Consider the following 20,294-nt stretch of genomic DNA (forward strand, 5'->3'; position numbering starts at 1 on the left):
GACACTGGTGTGTCAAAACACGTGTTATCCAAAAGGGCATTATAATTAATAAATTTCAGTTTCCACAATAAACGCTGTGGAGCAGTTCAAGTGTGGAGCATCTTTTCTTCAACTGGTTCTTAAGTACAGTGTAGTCCCCGAACCCCCACAAAGGAATGTCCACACACTGTATTACTGAAAACATAGTCTTTATATAATTAATATTCAAAGGTATGTACACTATCACAATAACGCACTTTGTACTCAGAAATCAACAATGGTAAATATATACAATTCTAAAGTGGTACCACCAATATTATCAGATCTCATTAAAGTGCATCAACTAAACTGTTAGAATGTCACACAGATCAATAACAAGGAAACCAGCAAAAGAGATAGGAAGAAAAGCAAGATGGTTGACACAATTGGCAGACTACGGGACCAGCTACCTAGACACGCTTCTGTGTGGAGACCCCCCCCCACCTGGGCAACCTGTAAAATAAAGATATATAGCACAAGCCCAGTCCATATATTGCTCAATAGTCTTGTTCTCTCCTATAATGTTTTTACCCCCCAAATGTACCTGGTGGAGTAGAGTTCTTCGAAGAAGCGTCGACGGATCCTTCTTGAGTGACTCCCTTTAAAGCAGGAGCTACAGATCGTTGAGAGGCGTCGAAGAAGGTGAACTTGTGGTCGACGGCGTTGATGAGAAGTTTGAGGGTGCCGAGACCATGACGTAGATCCAGGCGGTGCTCGTCGACGACGTCCTGCGAGGATGAGGTGTGCGGGGCACCTCGGCGATTGATTGTTCACAACCGCAAAGAGTTTCTGAAGAACTGTGGCCCAGCAAGGGCATCGAGTCGTCGAAGTCTTTGTGGCCTTCAGGTGGCAGGAAACCCACCGGCGGATTCTCCTCAGCGCGTTGGCGGCCTTGACTTTCTCCGGCAGGACAAAGCGGTCGACGGTGCGGACAAGGGAGTTCTTCGATTCAAATGATCTTAGGCAAAGGAGCGGGCGGCTCCGGTCGTCAGCGGCACGGCGTCAAGTGGTCCCCGCGTCTGGGCAACACAACTTCGATGGGCCTCCAGCGGTTACACAAACCTGCAAACCCTGGTCGACGGCAATGGACTTCGACGGCGGCGAAGTCCGGGTAATTCACTTCGATCTCCTCGGCGGTCCCGTCTCCGGTCGGCAGCCTTTCGAGGGTCTGGCTTCCTGGGAGCTTCGGTGAAGCTTAGCGGTGCTCGATGGTCCCTCGGAGCACGGGAAGAGGGCGCCTTACCAGGTCCTCTCTCGGATCAGTCTTCGACGAATTCGGCAGCTTTCAGATCAGGTCAAAGCAAATGGAACAGCAAGTCTTCTTCTTCCAGCTGGGCATCGAGGATCAGCAGTTCCAGTTTCAGTTTCCAGTCTGGGTATGCCCAGTGAAGAATGCCAGCCCAGTCCGCTGGGATCCCTCGTGCCTCACATGCAATGTCAAGTCTAAGCCCTAAGCCCCCCAGTGCCTCGCATGTACACATAACAATGGGGGAAGGAATGCCTTTAATTCATGGGCATCTTATAGATGCCCAGTACAAAAATGCACAATTAATGTGTGCCTTTGAGGTGCTCAGGGCTTCAGGGGAGGGCATGGCAGTTTTTACTGGGCAGTAAAAACTGCCAAGCCTGTATCCTGTGCCCCCAGTGCATGAAACGCATCCGACCCCTGTGCCTCGAGCGCCTCGCACTCGAACATAATCACATTCATCATTAATGTGATCATGTCTGAGTGCAAGATGCTGGCACACCATGGGGCAGGCATGGCATTTTTATTTACTGCCCATGGTTGATAAAGCAAGCATTATAAGTGTTATTACAAAGCTAGACTGGCATTTTTATGCAACCAGTCTAGCCATTTCTTACTGTGGCATGACATTTTGTATTGGGCATCTTTGGTAAAGCAAGCATGATACGTGTTATTATGTAGCTAGACGGGCATTTTAGTGCTGTCAGTTCGGACATGTTTTCATACTGTGGCATACACGTATAATGGTAAAGTCAAGGGGAGCATGTTCTTACGTGGGGATACTGCCATATATTGGCTGAAAAAACATGGACATGTTTTCTTATAGTATCATTAGTGGTATTATGCGCAAAGCAAACATGAGTATGTTTTTACATGGAAATACTTGGGTATAATGGTGCAGGCAGCATGGAAATGTATGGGCAGAGCCAGTGTAAAAATCTAGATTTATAGAAGTGAACATTTGTGGGTAGCTGGGTTTGTGGTAAAGCACTGTTCCTTATTCAATTCCACATCGTTTCACCAATCGGCACCACATTTTGCACAGTTACCTGTTAGAACCCTCAGGGCCACACTGGCTACATGACATTTGGTCATCCCACCCGATTCCCTGGATTTCAGCACAAGTAGCGTTATTTCTTATACAATTCCACACTGTTTCACCAATCTGCACAAAATGTTGCATAGTTACCTGTTAGGACCCTCCAGACATTAATGGCAACATGACATTTGGACACCTCACCCCTTTCCCTGGATTTCAGCAAAACCCTGAATTTGTTTGTGGATTTATGGCTTTTCGAAGTGTTGTTGCTTACACAATTTCATACCGTTTCACCAATCTGTACCACATTTTGCATAGTTTTTTTTTTAAACAATTTTTATTAACCTTTTATAACAAACAATCAGCACATAAAAACAAACTTAGCGGTATATGTGTAGAGGGGCGTAGGAGACACATAAAATCTGAGGGGGCAGGGGACCTCTTGGGGACTTTACTTTATTTATTTATTTATTTATTTATTGTGTTTTAGTCAAAGAACTCGACTTTTCACAAAATTAGAATTAAAATAGCAGTACGTATTAAATTACAAATATCACCGTATAAAACAAGAGAAAAGAAGAAAAGAAAACAGAAGAAAATGAAAGGATACAGCAGCAAAGAACATGTCTTTGTATGTTGCATTTCTGGATTTTTCATCTGACTATGAGCTCATGGTAAGAGAGAGGAAATAACAATTACTTCCAGTGGGCCACAGCTAGGACGCCAGCTCATTAAGAGGCAGATCACCTGTAAGTGGACTCCTGCCAAATAAAGGAGTTGCAGCCTTTTCTACCAACTGCAAGTTGCTACTTTTTTGTGTGGGGCAAGGAGACGTGTGTGTCTCTTGGAATGGAAGGATGGGGGTTTCAAAGAAAGAGGAAATCTTGTTTGTACCTCTGAGTAAGCCATGTTATGGGAGTAGAGGGACAAGGTGTGTGATGTTGCTGCTTTGACTGTCCTCTCCGGGGGAATGGGGTACAGCAAAAAAGGAGGATGAGCGATCGCAAGCCCACCACCTTTATAAGCACTCCCCAGGTCCGCGGCCGGATGTGTCGGATCTGGGGGATGCCTAGTAGGTGGGGTGTATTTGGACCCAGGGGGGTGGCCACATAGCGGGCTGCCCCTCTAGCGCCCCTGCGCCTCTCACGATGAGTCTGGTCCCTCTTATTCCATCTCATGTTGGCTAAAGAGCCTAGCCTTTCTTTGCCTTTGTTATTCTGAATGCAGAGCTGGACTCTGTTCCTTTCTCGTTTAACATTTGCTGCAAAGCCTGATCTATTTGATTCTCTCATATGTTACTAGGACGGCAGAACATGGGTCCTCTGCCCTGTTACATTATTCATTCAAAGAGCCCCTCTGGCCTTTCTTTGCCTCTCCCTTGTCTCACTGCTTGCTTGCTTAATACATACATCCTTGCTTGAACACTCAACATATTCTCAGTAACACAGCAATGGCAGTTGCAGTCTGTCTTAACTTCTATTTGTTCCGTGTCTTGAATTGGCCTCTTATTTCTGCTTTTCTGTCTGCAGGGGAAAGGCATTTGCCAGTCACTGCCATGATGGTTCTACCTGGCCATAAGAGCGCAACAGCTAGCCAATATTGGAAGAACATGGGCATAGTACGCCAGAGGCTGGCAACTGCCTTCCTAATGCCTACACAAGAGACACAACTCTCGCTTTTGTTTCTAACAGTAATTCAGTGGATGAAGAAATGCGAGAACACACATATTGCTTATTAATGAAGGAGATGATGTCACACTTTGTTAATACATTTTGATCATGCCAGGAGCTAATTTCCAGCTACAATTAAGTGATTACCTTTTAGACTTCTGGCTTTAAATAACGTTAGTATCACCTGGAAAGCACAGAGGTTGCTCAACAGGGTTCCTGGAGCACGAGGGGTACCCTACTCGTGGGCATGGATGATTGGAGGGCATTCTTGCCCTGGTTTGGAGCCTGGCCCCTACAGCCATGATGGGGGGAGAGGCCTATTACTTTTGGTTGTACGTACCCTTTGAGGGTGGGCAGACATTGCCTCATGCTTTATCCCACTAACAGCTCTGCTTTGCAACTTCATCACACATACCTGTCAGGTGGCATGAAACTCATTGCTACTAATGTTATCAGCCTCAGAAGTCTGGAATCCTTTGCCACATCAACTAGGGTACAGGCTTCACACCTGAGACTTACCCATGTCTGAGTCGGCATCTGTCGCCCTCTGGGGAAGACACACACAGAAAAAGCAGGGCACAGTGCCCTTGTGGGTTTTCACACTTCTTCCTCGGGGTGGGCACAATTGACTCTGCAGAGAAAGTGGCACATGCTGGGCAACATTCTCCCACTTTGACAATGTCACCAAAAGAGCGAAATTGGCCATTTGAAATACTTCTGTCGACTTATTATTGCACAATCCACACTGATGGGTTTAAGCACCTGCTTAACGCGAGATGGCAATTAAGGGCATTTGCCAACACACTCAAGATGCACAGGACACCCTCTTCCAGCGACATGTCATGCTCACTCATTCTGATCACGAATTTCCATTTATTTGGGTCCTGTTAAATGTATTTATTTATTTATTACATGTGTAGCATCACGCAAAACCCCCAAGCATCAAGGCGCAAAGTAAACTGCATGGAATGGACCAATTCCATTGGCGCACGTTTTTACTTTTCTGCCACAAAATGGAAGATTTTAGCATAAAAGGCAGGTGAAATCACATTGCTTTTCCACTTTGTAAATTCTTGGCGCAATTAGCGATTGCTGGCGGAATTGACAATGGCTTCCTCTGGACTCTGCCCGCTTTTACCAGGTATCATTTCCAAGCAGATCCCAGAGGAATCCCTTTCCTTATTTCCAGCATAAGAATCCATGCTGGCAGTAAGGCCGCATTTGTCTGGTAGAGCAGGAAATACAGGGGGTCCTGGTGTGTCCACTCGGCTCCCGAATTCCACCCAGAAAATGCATGAAAATCTGGCCAATTAGAAAAAGCGACAGTAATAGTGTTTTCCACCACTCTTTCTGAACCAATTGACTTGGAAAATGCTGTGTTGCATTGGAAGCTGAATGCATTCACTCTGCCTATTATCCCACTGGAAGATAAAGCCAGGTGCTGAACACAGGTGTTAGATATTCCTGTGCACAATCTGCATTTGGAGCATTAACTAACTGAGCTACCTTACAAACGATATTTCCTCTGGGGATTTAGTGTCTTAACCCCTTAACTGCCATGGGTATTTCCCCCCAGTGCCAAGGCCTTTTTTGGTGATTTCGGTATGTCGCCATTCAATCCTTTGTAACTTCTTTGTTGGCCCCATTTTTCCCACATGTAGGCGGTCGTAACGCCACCCAGGAATCCTAGTTTGCTGTAGGGGGGGTGAGAGAAAATGACCAAAAAGGAGAACATTTGGGTTTTTTTCAGAAAATGACAATAAAATGTTGTACAAAGAAGCCTGTGGTGTTTTCCTTGTAAGAGCTAGGAACAAATAGTTTGCTGTGCTGGATTCACCATTTTCCAGGCTTTCAGGAACAGATTGTGTAGAAACCTAAATAACATATTTTGATATGCTAATCAGCCGTTTTGTGAGAGGTAGGCGATTTTGGCGTTTTTTGTCCAATAGGACATCCATGGACGGAATGGAAGAAAAGGGTAGGAAAGCTGAATGGGAAGCCAAAAGGCATACATTTCTGAAAGGTAGACAATCTTCCAAGTTTAGGAAGGGGTGATTTGCGAAGGTCAGGCACCAACTATGTAGGGAAAGATTACATAGTTTGGGAGGAAATTTGGAAATTGTCAGGAAAAAAAAACACAATTTCCGCACATTTCACTCTGGTCACACACCGAAACACGCAGCTAACAACACGTGGCCTACATTCCCGCGTTTCCGCAGATTTCCCAACGAAAACGGTACCTCATATGTGTGGGTGCACCTACCTGGGTGCAAAGGGAAAAGCCTAAAACACTGGTAACTCCAACATAATCTTAAGGGTAGACAAACTAGATAGGCCTTTTTATTTCTGCAATATGATTTCTTTGTGATTTATATACCTGGTTATCATAACACACGAGATGATGCCTTGTCCCGTTCCTTCAATTCTAACCAGAACGCAAAACCTCCTGGGTACATCTAATCTCCTGTTTCACATTTTTTGGCAGCTATCCAGCTTCTTCTTGACGAAGTCCTAAGACAGGCTGCCGGGGACCTTGCAGTTCCTACTCTCCTTCAACACCCTGCTAATACCCTTACTAATGGACTCTTGTTTCACGAACACCGTCAATACATTCCTACCAAGCCTCTTGAGGGTCTGGTTCTTTCTAAGTTGCATGACTCCACCTTAGCTGGTCATAGAGGAGTACAGGCTGCCACTGAACTCCTAACCCGACAATTCTGGTGGCCGAATCTACAGGAGCACGTACATGATTTCTATGTGGCCTCTTGTCCTGTCTGTGCACAGACCAAGCCCAAACACAAGTGTCCAGTTGGTCTTCTCCTTCCTTTGGGTATACCTCCCCATCCTTGGCATACCATTGCCATGGAATTCATCGATTTACCTCCTTCTGATGGTTTCACCTGCATTATGGTGGTGGTGGATTGCTTTTTCAAAATGTCTCATTTTATACCCTGGCCTGGATTGCCGACTGCCCTTCAGATGCTGAACGTGTTCTTCTCCAACATCTACCGTTTGCATGGCCTGCCTGACAAGATCATTTCAGACAGGGGTTTGCAGTTTACTTCTCGTTTTTGGACTTCCTTGTGTAATTGCATTGGATTACCCATCACCTTTAGCTCTGACCACCCACAGACAAATGGACAGACAGAGCGAACCAACCAGACGCTGGAGCAGTACCTACGCTGTTACGCTAGCGGAATGCAGTCGGACTGGAGTGAGTATCTGCTCATGGCAAAGGTGGCATATAACAACTCTGTTCACTCTGCCACTAGTGTCGGCCCATTTTTCTGTTTCTCTGGTTTTCACCCATCATTCCTGCCTACAACGTCCACTACTCCGGGTCTTTGCACCACCAGCTCCGCCATGGTCTCTCGTCTTCAGGATATTTTTGAAATCCCTCTATAATATTGCTCCCCCTTACCTCTCCTCCCTTCTTTCCTTTCACACCCCTTCTCGTCCTCTCCGCTAATCTTTTCCTACTTTCTCCTCCTCCACCCTGTGCCGCTTCCGCTCCTTCCAACTCCTTGCTCCCTTCCACTCCCCCTTCTGGAACCGCCTCCCCCTTCACATCTGCTCTTCTCCCTCCTACCCTTCCTTTCACTCCTCTCTAAAATCTTACCTCTTTCACTCTCCTCCCTAGCACACCTCCTTCTCTACCTCCTCCCTTCCCCTTTACCCTCACCTCATACTCCTCCTCTTCCTAACCCTCTCCATCCCTTCCCCCCCCGCTTGATTCTTGTCTCACTTTCACCTAACTTCTTCCCTCACATTCCTGCTCTTTCCCCGTCCTTAACTCCTCTTCCACCTACCACTCCCTTGTTCACCTCCCCCCTCCTACACCCTTCTCTCCGCTGTAATATTAGAAGTTGTTCTTTATGCTGTTATCAGGTTGTGGTTCAATTGTCATCTGATGCTTGCTGTATGTTTACTTCTTCTCAGTACTTTGGAGTAAAGGGCTATATAAATTCAATAAAATACAAATACAAAATTCAATCACAGGTCACCACGCATCCCCATGCCTCTCAAGCAATGGTGAAGGCGGCAGCTGATCGGCGCTAGTCTGCTGAAGCGGATTATCATGTTGGCGATCATGTATGGCTTTCTACCCGGAACCTGCCGCTATGCAATATCCCCAGGAAACTCGCTCCTCGTTTTGCTTCTCCTTCCGCATCTCTCGTTGCCTTTCTTCAGTGGTGTTCTGTCTGCATCTGCCTTCATCCTGGAGGATCCACCTGGTCTTTCGTGTGTCCTTACTGAAGCCCTAACATGCTGATACTTGCCATCGATCTCCTCCAAGTGCAGGCCCCCTCCACGTGGCCGGCACCCCTGAATTCGAGGTGGCCATCATATGCGATGCTTGCTTCCGCCGTGGATGGCTCTACTACCTGGTATGCTAGAAAGGTTATGCTGCTGTGACAATTCATGGAAACCGGGTTCGAGTACTCATGCCCCCAATTTTATTTGCTGTTTCTACCTTCGCTGTCCTTGGAAACGTGGTGCTCCTTCTGGTCTTCGTGGTGGGTGGCATGTCACAGCGCATGCGGGATCCCTAACTTGGAGGGCTTGCTGGCGGCTCTGGGAATCCTTGCAGCTGTGTCAGCATACCGGCCGTGTTTCACAACTGGGGGCTTCCATGTTGCGTGCTCCGCGTATGTGCCAGGGACCAATGGCTGCATTCTGCGCATGCGCAGTAAGCACAGCTTGGTCTGTTGCCACGGGCAACCAGCGCCTCTGCGCTCGGCCCCCATTGGCCACATTACAACATATAAACGCGGTTGTCACGGAGCCCGGTGCGTCGCAACCTTTTCCGTAAGGTTATATGCTATTGATGGAATCTTTTCCTTGTTCTTTTGCCCTTAGCGGTCCTGTGGCTTGCCTCCTGTCATCTTGCTGACCTGCTTGCCTTGTTGCCGGTCTCTTGTCACTCCTGCTGGCCAGCTCTATTCTTTCCTTCTGCCTGCCCTGGGCTCCTTTCTTGGCTTACCTGCAGTTACTCTCCTGGCATTTGACCCTCCCTTTTCTGCCGGGCCCTGGGTTCGCTCTTTTCCTTATCTACTTGGTTTCTCCTGAACTCCCAACTTCAGTTCTTGCACTGCTTGGCACCACGCGAAAAGTGGGAAGGTCATTCTACTGTGGTGCTGGGCAACTTCTCCCTGTTCCAGGCTAGTTCTTCTCTTCCAGGCTAGTTCTTCTCTTCCAGCTTGGCTCAGGGGTTAGAATTCCACACTGCTCTCCCACCAAGACCAGAGGGACACCCTTGTACACCCCTCATTTCTACTGGACTGGATGGGCATTTCCTGTTTGAGCTATCCGGTGTCGGCGGATACGCCATTCCACAGGTATTTGTGAATTACAGGGGGCTCACCTTGGCACCACAGAATGGCTGGCCTACATGGCGTGTGTAGAAACTCTGGGGGTGGTGTTGCGTCTTGCATCCTTCTTCTCTGCCATTATGTGTCTCTGCTGGTCTGAGTCCGTCCTTGTCACCAATTATGTTGTGGTCTGGCAAGGATGAGCCTTACAAAGGATTAAAGTGTTGAGCTTTCATTCTCAGGAAATAACTATTTACATTCTGGACAGTTTAATGCATCTGTAATTGCCCGTATGTCTTCATCAAGTCTATGGGGATATACCTTGTATACAGGAGGAGAGCCATGGGTGCCATCTCTTTCCTGACTGCGTTGCTCTGCATGGCACGTAACCGCACGTGCAGGCAAAGTCTCGCGAGAGCATGGGCAGTGCCGCTGTCACAAGACTAGCGCTCCACATCATCCTTCAGACCTTTGACAAATAGGTAATGGCCACGCTAAGACATTTTTTTGCCCCTGTCGTTTTGTTGAAAAAATTCAATTCTCGTTGTGAAATGGGCTTTTGAAGTGACAGGTTTAGGGGCAAGTGAGGGGTGCAAGGTGGTACAGGGTTTTGGTTGCCTGTGTTTATGACAGTGTGGCCTTTCTGAACAGCGTTGGGGTAAAGTTAGCAGGGACTTTGGGTAGTAGATTGAAAGAGTGGTGGAATTTTAGAGGGTGGCAGTTGGATTAATTAAAAAGTTCTAACACATGCAATAACTTTAAGTTGTGTGTCTGTATGGCAGGGTAGCATTTTCATGTGAGCTTCCTTGTTTCACATGAAAGCAAACATTTTAGTATGGAGGAATTAAGGTTTTTGTGATTGGTCGAGCTTTATCACCCAGAGCCCACCTGCTGAACACACCATTCTACTGCTTAAACAACTGGGTACCAAACATGTGACATAAAGGAACCATTGGGAAAACTGGAATTCCCCCGACAAGAAAATAATAGCGAACACGTGCAATGAGCGCCCTGTAGCAGGCTGGCACTTCATCGCAGCTCTGCCACTTTCACTTTCGGCGGGTTAATCAAATAAACTGCGCAACGCTGCTCACGGCAATTAGGTTGAACCGGACAGACGGGTTCTCATCACTGATTTACTTCCCGTTTGCAGTGTCCAAAAGAGCAACACGGCGAGATTTACCGCAACCAAATCTTTGAAATTAAGCCGGTCTAGGAAGACATGACCAGTTTAACTCCGCGGGGAACTCCGAAAAATAGCCCAAAGAGAGCTCGGGTGCTTCCTCGGCGCCACACCACGTAGGAGGAGTGTATCTGCTGCCCCTCCATTTGAAATAAGGGCTGGACCAGAAACCAGGCAGCTTCCTGCAGTCTGCACGCCAAGCAATCCTGAGGTTGGTTCGTTTTACTGCGCTTTTGGGACCATTTCTACGCAAGTTCGCGCTGTGTTTCGGGGCCACTCCAATGCTTCGTAACGTTCCTTGCAAATTCCCCTCCCAAGTGCTTTCTAACCGCAACTCCATCGGACTTGCTACTGCCTATTTCAGTAGGCACAACAAACACTCTGCGAAACCAAACGTACAAATAACCGTTTTCTTGCGACCCATTATATTCTCAACCCTAAAAAAAGATGGAATGCAAACGTTGATTTTTGTTGTGTATATATATATATTGGTGACATGTCTTCCCTATTATGTTATACTCTAACGTAACGTTTACATTTGAGCCATGCGCGCACTGGAGCCCGGCTACCTTGTTTTCAGGTCATCGCGATAAAACCCAGTTTAATCTCATTTTCAGGTACTCCGTTCAGAGATTATGGTGCGTCACTACGCCTGGATCTGAAAGCCTTCTGCCAGGCAGGGTTTGTTTTCGTCTCAGGGCGGTGGGGGCATTTCTAATACAAATAAGCGCAAGTGTCATTTCACTCTGCAGTTAGTTCAATAAAAGGTATCAAAATCTGCCTTTTGTGTAAAAAAACAGGACTGGGTGGCGTACGCATGCATGGAGGGGGGAAACTTGAGAGATTTGCAGCACAGAACCCATGCCTGGAGTCCTGTCTTTCTACACCCCAAAACACAAAACCGATACTTGGAGCAGAGTATTGCCTCCCCACCTCAGTGACACAAATCCCATACTTGGAGGCTGGAGTCACAATTTCTAGGGCCGGCCCTAGGCATGTGTAGTCTGCGCCAGGGTCAGAATGTGGCATACAATTGTCTCCGGCACCAATGAAAAAGTGGCGCACAGTTGCAAATGGCAATCCACTCCTTTTGTGACAGACTGTTTGAATAGTACCCAAGGGGGAGGTTTTTGCTAACGTGATGCGAATTAAGCAATTTAAAGAGTATTTAGCAAAAATGGTCAAAACTACTAGCCACATATTGAGCAAACTTGTCAAAATGGCCACAATGACCCAAAAAGTGGCCCACTTTGACCAAAAAATCTGGCCCACACATTTTGCATTTTTGGTTCAGACATTGCCCTATAGGCCAGTCCGAGCCTGGTCTGTGCCATGAACCAGCTGCCATGTGTATATGGAGTCACCCAGACTACATTCTAGCAGGGTTGCGCTGTATTCATACACACTCCTTTTCTTGGTTTTGGCGCACCAAATGCCAAAATAAAGGTACTGTAAGAGAAAGGGGAGTTCGGGAGAAGTCTCGCGTTGGCATGGCAATTGTCCAATACTTACAGGATGAAAGGGCCGAAGCACCATCCGCTCTTGATTTATTTCCAGGAGGGCTGTGCTTCTGCCATTTCGCCATGTCATTCAAGCATTTCTATTTCTGTTGGAGGGATAGAAATTAAAAATAGCGTTACAGGGTCATGAATTAACTGTATATGCATTGTGCATTCCCTGCTCGCTATCAAATCATGATTTATGCGCATTTCAAAGCATGTCTCATTTCTGAATTTGAGATGCACTTTGAAATCAGTATGTGTCAAATTCAAAGCTGGGGCCCCATAGTGGTCTTTATTTTTTAAAGAACCAGAGTCTATATTTCAGCTATTTTCCTCTGTTAAAATACAAGCATTGTTATTTGGAGAGGTGCAGTACCACTGACAACATACAGAGGTCCTCATAAGAAATCTGAGAAAATAGTACTTGTAATGCAGTTTATTGTTCAGATACTGGGCTTTTCATATCTGCCTTACGTTTAAATTATTGAAAAAATGTTTGTTCTCGGGCTTTGTTGATGTGCTGTCGCTCATTGCACTGTCGCTCTTTCCTCCCCCTTGCTGTCACTCCTTCCCCTCTTGCTGTTGCTCCTTCCCCCTTGTTGTCACTCCTCCCCCAACTTGCTCTGTCACTCCTCCCTCAACTTTCTCTGTCACTCTACACCCTTCCTCTGTCGCTTTTCCCCCATTGCGCTGCCGCTCTTTCCTCCCCCCTGCTGTCGCTCCTTCCCCCTTGCTGTCACTCTTCCTCCAACTTGCTCTGTCGCTCTTCCCCCCCTTGCTCTGTCGCTTTTCCCCATTGCTCTGTCACTCTTCCCCTTACTCTGTCACTCTTTCCCCTTATCTGTCGCTCCTTCCCCCCCTTGTGCTGTTGCTTAGTCCCCCATTGCGCTGTCACTCCTGCCCCTTGCGCTGCCGCTCCTTCCCCCTTGTGCTGTTACTCCTTCCTGTTAAGGAAAGCGTCTCGCGGGTGCTGAATACCTGAACTTCTGGTTGTCGATCGTGGTGAAATCGCCAGGCTGTCCGACTGATGAATGCAGAAAGTGTGACGCGAGAAACCGGGACAACCCTCACCCTGGAATCAACAGGGTCAGAAGTGGACCGGCTCCCAACACCACGGATGCGCGCTTCCCTGATTTTCGTGACGTCGGGACAGTGCAAGCACTGTCAGGGAATGCGGGTCTTGATACAATGATGATTGTCCACAGCTGAATACTACAGCAATGACTCCAAGAAATGGCAGCAGGCAAAAGGCAGATGCTTGAGATGATTGCCCACAGCTGAGTGCAGCAATTACTCCAGGAAATGGCAGCAGAGAAAAGGCAGAAGCTTGAGAAGATTGTCCACAGCCGAGTGCAGCAATGACTCCAGGAAATGGCAGGCAAAAGGCAGAACAGTGCCAGAAGCAACTGGCTGAGAGGAACAGGGCAGGGTCAGAAGCCCAGAAGCCTAGGGCTGCCTGAGAAGGGGACCCAAGAAAACAAGGTGAACCCAGGGGGAACCAAAAGGAGTGGAAGGGAGAAGGGACAACCCCCACGGGAATCAGCAAGGGAAACCAGGGAGGAAGCAAGAAAACAGGCTGAAGCAGGTAAGGTGCAGCTGCAGGAAGCTGCAGGGGCGAGGACGTGATCCAGAAGCAAACCGCGTTGAGACGCGGTGAGTTACAAGACACTGGCCCTTAAATAGGGCCGGCAGCACCCGGGAGGCTTGGAACACAAGCCGTGCTGTCCCCGGGTGCTGCCGCGCCCAAAACAAGGCTTGGGAAGCAAGCTTGCGGCTTCCCAAGCGCTCTGTGGACAGCACATGCACGAAGGGCGAAACACTGCCTTCCGCGCATGCGCGAGCCCAAAGACACGGGAAACCCGGAAGCGGCGAGTGCCGCAAAAGGCCGCCGTCTTCCCAGCCGAAATCGGGGATAGAGATGCCAGGATGGGGCGCGCCGGGACCGACAGGCGCGCCCCCTGCACCAGGTAAGCGATGTGGTAACACTTCCCACCTTGTGCTGTTGCTTCTACCACCCAATTTGCCAGTCACTCCCCCCCCCCCCCATTTGCACTGCCACTCCTTCCTTCAAATGTTGTCCAGTGCTACCGTGTACCGTTGCTGGCCTAGCTTTCATCGATTGGATTGTTTCATTCTCCTTGTGTTGCCATTTATATTTTATTCTGCTCTCTGCAGTGCTTCCCTCAGCCCCAGCACTGCCCTTTATTCCTTCACATGCTGTAATTTCTCCTTCCCTCAACTGTCAATCCTCATTCCCTCCCTACATGTTAAATGTAAAAAGCAATAAACTACAAACCCCAAAACTATTGACATTGTCAATGCTTGTTTTCTGCCAGTCCCTGCGAGTCCATGCAGTCATCTCCCACAACAAACAGATGCGCTGGGGACAAACACCGCACACTGGGGCCTCATAAATCCTTAGCTCCATATTCTTTGTGCTGAAGGAGCATTTAAAGTGAAAGCTATTTATAAGTGATGCGTCATATAAGTAACCATTGTTTAAGACAAGCGGTTTTAACGTTTCCGTGATAAGAACTGCAAAAGGTGCGTTTTTATTCTACAAAAAAGGATAGTAGGCGCCCCTCTCTCGAAAGAACATGGCATGATAACCTGTTCTTTGGTTTTTTTCCCACTTTGAGAATCTGCAGCCATCACTTTTAGCTCACTGTACCTTTCACAAAGGAGGAATACTATTTGCATATGAGTCTTTATCCCACTCACAAGGGCAGTGCAGCACCGAAATGCCAGGCACACCTCCTTTGAACAAGAGTACCCACAGCAATCCCAGGCACGTGTTTCAGCTGGCCTCATCAATGAATGGACACAAAAAGCACCAGTTAGCCACCCAAATGTACGCCTTCTTCCAAAAGAATTAACAGAATAACACAACATATGTTGGACAAAAAAGTGGTAAACTAGTTACCATATTTTAATGTGTTCACAATTGACCACACCAAAATGTTTATTTTTGTTTGTCAAAGCTCATATGTTTCTAAAATTATTGACGAAACAGGCCTTGGCCAGACAATGAAAAAACAACCAGTCTTTTGTTGTGAGATTTTCAATCTTGAAAGTACATTCACAAAACACACGGCCATCTATTTTAACCCTCCACTGAATTGCATTCTTGTATGTGCAGTCTTACATTTAAGCTGGGGGGAAATAATGCTACAATGCTTACTCTTTAAGCTAAACATTTTTGTATGAGGATTTACATATTTGTAGGAGTTCTGTTATAATGTCCAATACTTCTTTATAAAAGAATATTTTTTAGAGTAACCACGCGGGTGTGCAGGGGGAATGAGGAGAGGGGGCAAATGAGTCATGGCGACTTGCCAAGGATGTGGGAAGAGTGGATGCTGTCATGGCGACTGGAGAGATTGCTTTCACTGGTCCTGTGCGGTTTTTTACATTTGAAGTAAAATAGGTTTCCGCAAGAGGCTCAGGGTGCAGAGGCATACTGGGGGATCTCCAGACTTCCATGTAGACCAGTGCGCACCTCACCCTTCAGTAGAAGCACATTGCCCTGTATACATCCGGTCCAATCGCTGCCCTGGTGCCCTTGGAACCTGCTGTCAGCAGGAGACATGGGTATGTTTTGAAAATAATCATTGCTTGGAGATTTTCTTTTATTTTATAGGAAAATGAATCCACACTTGTAGCTCCCGAATTAAAAGCATTTTGCTAATTTGGACAATGTGGTCAAATATATACTACAAAATAAAAATAACAGCAAACATGCAACTGTTTCAAAAGCGACATTTTACTTCAGTTAGCAAAACACAGTCACATTTTCTGCACTGCATTTCACAGATATCATTTTCAACGCAAAGTTGAAAAAAAGACGAGTCACAAAGAAATGTCCACCAACTCCAGCTGGGTAGCTATGTGTTTAAGTGCCAGAGTCGCAGATTGGTCTCAAATCCCGGCTTCAGTACTTAGCCAACGTATGCGCTCCTGGGCAAATCATTTCATCCCACTAGATTTATGTGCCAAAGTACACACTGTTTTCTGCTCCAAAAAAGCCATACTTGTGATATTGCCACATGTGTAATAAACGATAGTGGCTGTGCATGGACCAGACATCCCAAAGTTAGTCTCTTGGATTATTTCTGGCGACTTTTTTAAATGCACACCATCCGTATGAGTATTAGAGACACATTCTGTGACGTTATGTTTTCGCCTATCTGTAAACCTTCCCGAGCAGGGAAGAGCGGGCAAGATTGGCCTGGGGACCCAGGAGGAAGGGAGCAATGAAAATACTGAGAGGATAAGGAGCCTTAAACAGGAAGGGGTGGGTTTTTAGGGTGAGGTTAGAGGAGGATGAGGTTGCTGACCAAGAGACCAGGAGGAGGAAGGATGGTGGACAGGAGTGTGGAGGAGGTTTTCAGAAAAGGGGAAGCATTGGTTGGTGAGATGATGTGGTACTGTCCTATGATTGTGTGTGGTCTGTGAGTGAAAGTAGCAGTGAAGAGTAGAGAATAAGTGTAAGATGACTAAGGGTGTAAAAGGAGGGAGACTGAGTAAAAACATGGAGTGGAGTATTTGAGTAGTTTACTGTAGCCTAGCCAGCCCACCCAATTCCTAATCTTGGCCAAATAAACACATGCACTTTAAGCATTTTCTGAGAATATTTCCCATAGCTGGACTTCGGTCCCCGAGGGCGTTCCTACCTCAAAGTGCACTGAGGTCATACAAATGGGAAAATGTGCTATATAAATAACTACTACTACTACTACTACTAGTGTGGCGAGGATAGAGTAGGAGTATAGTGGGGGTAGTGATGGGGTAGCAATGGGAGAGTTATAGTTGTGCTGTAGGAGTGTTGTGGAGAGGGGGCAGTAGTGGTGGAGTGGAGAGTAGCAGGAGAGAGGGTAGGTACGTGTAGGAACTGTGCATGCAAGGACTAGAAGGCGTGTAAGAGGTTCTATGTTGGGACAATTAACATTTTTAATGAAAGTAGGAGTAGAGCTCCCCCAATCCCTCCTCTCACTTCCCCCACCCTCCCCCTTACTATATACTTGCACCAAACCCACCATCTACATATTTGGGAAACAAGATGCAGTAAAATAAAATGGACCATTTGACTTTTGATCAAAAAGGGGAGTACTGTATAAGAAGCATTGATACTGTTGATTCAAGGTGCAAGATTGCACAATCCTCTGACTCTTGATTATTTTATACCCAAATAAGTGAGGGAATGAAGGTGTTTTTACAAATATGTATGTCATGCATTTGTTTTTTTTTCTTTTTGTTGATTTGGTTTATTGTAAACCTTACACAACTCTAAAAAAGCAAGTGAATATTATAACACATTATTCTACAGCAAGAAATATATTCATCAATCTAAAAAATAGGAAATTTGAATAAAAGCTTGAAAATCCCTTCCTAAAATCTTATGAATATGATTGATCACCGAAAAGAGCATTGATTGGTTGCCACTCACTCAAAATTCTTTCTCAAAATTCACCCTTTCATTATGAACAAAATGTTTAAAATATTGCATTCTTAAAGTATGGAGTTCATTACAATCTATACAAAAGTGTTCTAATGAGTCCAAAACTTTGGGAGAAATGACAACATCTCCAGAATCTAAAATCTCGTTGAATCCTTGGTGTCTCTCTCAAAATCTCAATGGCCCGTTACAAATGTAATCTTAATCTCATAAAAGCCAACATTAATTTCTTGTCGGGGAAACTTAAGTACATATTTCAATACAAAGCTGTACGTTTTGGTACCTGTTCATATCACGCTGCGGCCTATCTACTAGACTTGAGCGAAATACTAAGGGCCGGATTCATGGAAAAGTGTGCATTAATCCTGCAAACGCGTGCCAAGAACGACACTGCGCAAGCCTGCGTGCAGAGGTTTTTCTGCGCACTCTGTGTATTCATGGAATTGTTTGCGTAAAGTAACAGTATATGCAAGTCGTGGCCGGAACGCCCCCGACATGTCCACACGTAAAGCAAAAACAGACTGAAACACCTATCTTTGCGTGCTCCCTGTGCGTGAATAAATGCACCCTCAAAACAGTACGTGGGGTCCCTTCCAAGCAGGCCTGCATCTTGGGGTCCCTGCATGGTGTCCCCCGTAACTGTTACAGGCACCCCTACAACATGCGTATGATTTATTGTAACTCGGGTAAAACTTGGAAAATCAGTGTCCAACCCCGTAAACCATTCCTGCATCCCCCTACACTGTGTACTTACACCCCTACATTAGATCGGAAACCCGGCTGCATACACGCACCCCTAAATCCAACACCCGATCTTACCTCTGCGCGGTGGATCCTATGTGCAAGTGTCTGTATGTCTGCCTTTGTGTGGTGGATGGCATGAGGGCTTTACGTGGGCATTTCCCTGCTGAGAGGTTGCGCAACCGGATCCATGAATACGCTTGGTTATGTGCATTTGTGGGCGTGCAATGGACTACCCGCGTCCCAAATCTCGTAACGCCCACTTTTTCACAAGTTCTTCTCCATTTTCTGTGTTCTTCCCCCTTCTCAGCCCTCTGCACAAGTGCACAAGCCACGCACATGCTCTGTGGAGTCTCGGCCGCATGCAGGGGCATGCTGGGCTGCAGCCAGATCTGTGCAAGTCCAAGGAAAATCCAACGCATTCGATTCCATGAATCGAGAAATGGGATTTTGCACAGTTTGGTACTTAAGATCCCTTTTCCCCACGCAAATAATTTCATTAATCGGGCTCTAAACCTCCATGCCATTGCTGTGGTAATGAGTGACTGGCTTGTAGATGGGGTGTAATGAATAACCTACTAGGTAAAATGCCCTTTATATATTCAACTGTTAGTTTGTTAAGTTATCAGACCTTTTTCACATTTCTTATTAAAAAACCCGCCAAATGAACACAAACAACACATGCTTTAATAATGAGACAGCGGAGCGGAAATTTGACTACACAAACGTGTACATATTGTACCAATATATTTGTATCTAAAAACATTAGGTCTAACAACTGTATGCAGAAAGTAACACACAGTAAAGTGAATGATAGAGGAGAGAATGCAGCGAAGACTCAAAACCCGTTGGCCATTAATAGCCAAAGCAGCTTAATTTTGCCAGTCGGCCGGGCCCTGCCTGCGTGGACATACCGTTAATAGACTGTCGCTTACTCTATAGTCATGACATAATGGGGCACGCGAAGCATACCCGCCTATAGTTTTAAAATAATTGTGGCATGGAATGAAGGTGGGTTCTGTAGGAAAGTGAACTTTGCCAAAGAAACCCACATTCCGCGTATGGTCTGTAGTTAAAAATGGTGCTGGTGGTTCCAGCTGCGCTTCATTGCATCCAATGGGGCGAGTGGCTAAATCGCTGACACTCTTGTAGTGCATTGAGATGCCCTGCTGCTGTGCACACCAGCATCTGGAGGGCAAAATAGCGATCTCACATTAACACATTTCCATGCAACCCGAAATGGGCTGATGGGAAAACCAGGTTCCATCTTCTAATTATAGCTTCCTTTAGGAGCCCATTGGCAGTAGAACATGTTTTACTATTGTACACATGCATGTCGGCGCCCCTGACCTTCTCCATACTAAACAATACTCGTCAGATAAACTATGATTTTAACCAAGAAATCACTGGGCCAAAAACTGTGCCTGGCAGCAGTGAGGCTGTATTGCAAACAATAGAGCTTGATGCTAAAACTATATTCATATTAACCAATGTATGGCAATACCTTGTGGCAATGCACTACCAACATACATATGGGTGGGCGGGCGCTCTTAAATATAGATCAACATATTGCCTATCGGATGCATTGTGGTATAAACAAAACAAATGCACGGGCCATATTAGCTTAACATAAATGTGCAAACCTTGCTATTTGCTGATTGGCCCGGAGAGAGAGAGGGAACCGGCTGGGAAAGCAGCTGCACTCCCAGAACTAACCTCACCTGCCTGGAGCCCAGCACAGGAAGACTTTTTGTCCTACCAAATTACTTATTCACACGTCATCTACCTGTGGGGACTTCAAAAGGCTGGACTACATGGCAGACACCTTTGAGCTTGTAAAGCAGGGGGTTCTTATGGGAGGTGATGAGCAAAGGAAGCCAGGGCCCTTCCTCTAGGGGAGACCATACTGCAGGCCTGGCCTTGAGGATCAGTACCATTATTTTGCATCACCTAGCATGCTCCACATCTGCCACCCAGCAGCTTCACCAGCAGCAAAGGGCAGTAGTGTGGGAACACTGGGGGTCAGGGGAAGCCACCTAATAGCTATGTAATGCAACCCACTGGAGGTGGTATTTGGGGGATCCTGTAGAGCTCTCCACATCCCCTCAGCCATTCAACTAAATGTTCA

The 20,294-nt window shown here is 46.5% G+C and overlaps 1 protein-coding gene across 2 annotated transcripts in view; it reads left to right on the forward strand.

The window, feature by feature from the left end:
- The window catches only part of LOC138516569 (toll-like receptor 1), a 95,165-nt gene that overhangs the window by 21,281 nt on the left and 53,590 nt on the right, over window positions 1-20,294 (forward strand). Inside the window, exon 1 of one of the 2 annotated variants that reach the window (XM_069631801.1) lies at window positions 10,544-10,679. The exons of the other annotated variant lie outside the window; for it this stretch is intronic. The gene's annotated coding sequence lies outside the window, so the exon portion shown is untranslated. Of the gene's footprint in view, window positions 1-10,543; window positions 10,680-20,294 lie in introns of those variants that run through there. 2 annotated transcript variants of the gene reach the window in all.

Source organism: Ambystoma mexicanum, chromosome 6q (assembly GCF_040938575.1).
Source record: "Ambystoma mexicanum isolate Mex_15411 chromosome 6q, UKY_AmexF1_1, whole genome shotgun sequence".
Classification (NCBI taxonomy): domain Eukaryota; kingdom Metazoa; phylum Chordata; class Amphibia; order Caudata; family Ambystomatidae; genus Ambystoma; species Ambystoma mexicanum.